This window comes from Globicephala melas, chromosome 15 (genome assembly GCF_963455315.2).
Source record: "Globicephala melas chromosome 15, mGloMel1.2, whole genome shotgun sequence".
NCBI lineage: Eukaryota > Metazoa > Chordata > Mammalia > Artiodactyla > Delphinidae > Globicephala > Globicephala melas.
Window position 1 is genome coordinate 20,589,737 of NC_083328.1, and position 1,872 is coordinate 20,591,608.

General features: G+C 41.5%; 1 pseudogene; it reads right to left on the reverse strand.

Moving 5' to 3' along the window:
* Nucleotides 1-370: 370 nt before the first annotated feature.
* Nucleotides 371-967, reverse strand: LOC115861368 (large ribosomal subunit protein uL6 pseudogene; annotated as a pseudogene).
* Between the last annotated feature and the right edge of the window lie 905 nt (nt 968-1,872).

Genomic DNA, 1,872 nt, shown 5'->3' on the forward strand with positions numbered 1-1,872 from the left:
AAAAGAAGATGGAGAATGAGAATTGTAAATAACAAGGGACAATGTCCACTGTGGGCAAGAACAAGACACCCCAGGGTATAAAGTAGAGTGAGAAGAGGACTAAGGCGAAAACCATAGAGAATTGCCATTTGGAGAGGAAAAATGGAGGAAGGAAAGCCAGCAGAGAGGATGGAGAAGGAAAAAACAAGCAGGGAAGTGAGAGCAAAACTAGGGCCTAGCTGTGAGACCACCAGACATCTTAAGGAGAATTCTGATTCACAGGAAATGAAATTGAATTTTTTTTCCCAAGTCAAAAGAGCTTTTATTCATTTTTAAAATATCACATGTGAACATGGCCCCTTGCGGTCTCTGTAACTGGATCACTCAGATCTTATTCATCAGCCCGCTGAACTGTTCCTTTCTCAGAAACACAGATACCATCCACAAATGTTCTGATATCCTTGTTTTTAACTGTTGTGGCTTTTGCTGAATCAAGGCAGCTGAATTTGACACAAGTTCAATGTCGTTTCCTTCAAGAATCAACTCATCTTTCTGGGCTTGAGATACTGAACAAGCAACACCTGGCCTCATCCGAGCCCTGCGGATGTATTTTTCACCCCCAAAAATTTCGGATTTCCACAAGAGAACCATTCTCCTGAATAACGACATTGATGGGGAAGTGAGCATACACAGACCTCATCTGGTAACGGAAGCCCAGCGTAACACCCTTGATCATGTTCTGTACATGACTACAGATAGTGTGAACAGTGGCCAGTTCCTTTCTATTCCCCCACCATTTGTCAACCCGGAGCCTCTTCTTTTTCTTCCCAAGGAGACTGAGTTCTACACTGATGTGATTGAAGTCCCTCCGCAGGGTGCCTCTGGGGCCCTTCACAATAACTGTGCGTCCCTTCAGAGTAATGTCGACATTTTCTGGAATGTCGACAGTCTGACTGCTGAGAATGGTCTTCATTCTCGCAGTAGATGTGGCGAAGAGCTGAAATTGAATTTTAAAGGCATGAAAACATAACCTCACTCATAATGAAGACATGTACAATAAAACAATGAAGAGGTAGCATTTTTTAAAAAATCTACCAGACTGGCAAGAATGGAAAAGCTTAACACAGTGTTTGAGAGGATGTGGGGAAATAGACACTTTAAAATAGTAAAGATATACACTTTTGGGCTTAGTGATTCCATTTCTAGGAACCCACTGGATGGATATGCTTATACATGGGTACAGAGAGGTTTGTACGAGGATATTCATTGCAGCATTATTTGTTGTAGCAAAGGGTTGGAAACAACCTAAACGTCCATCAATAGAGGACTTGCCAAATTAATAATGACATCATTTCAGTGGAATATATGCATTTCAGTGGAATATATGGAGTTATTAAAACAAACAAGGGAGATCAATAAGTACTAATTTGGAACCATAGCTAAGATATCTGAAGTGAAAAACATCAGAAGGACAATAGAACAGGATGTGTTATCATTTATGTAAAAATGGATAAAGCTGGCTTTGGAGCCAGACTGCCTTGGTTTAATTCCCAGCCCCACCGCTGTCTAGCTATGTAACTGGGGGAAAAGCTACCTGTGCTTCAGTTTCCTCAGCCGTCACCTTCACAGGGTTATCAGAGATGTGAAGATTTACTTTTCCCTTTTGTACTTTTTGAATTTTTTTTTTTTTTTGGCCGTGCCGTGCGGCATGCGGGGATCTTAGTTCCCCGACCAGGGACTGAACACACGCCCCTGCAATGCAAGTGCAGTCTTAACCTCTGGGCCACCAGGGAAGTCCCTGAATTATTTTTAAACCATGGCATGTGTAACCCTAATTTTCATTTAATTAAAAATTTTAAACAAAGAAGGTATGTGGGTAGCAACTAAGCATGT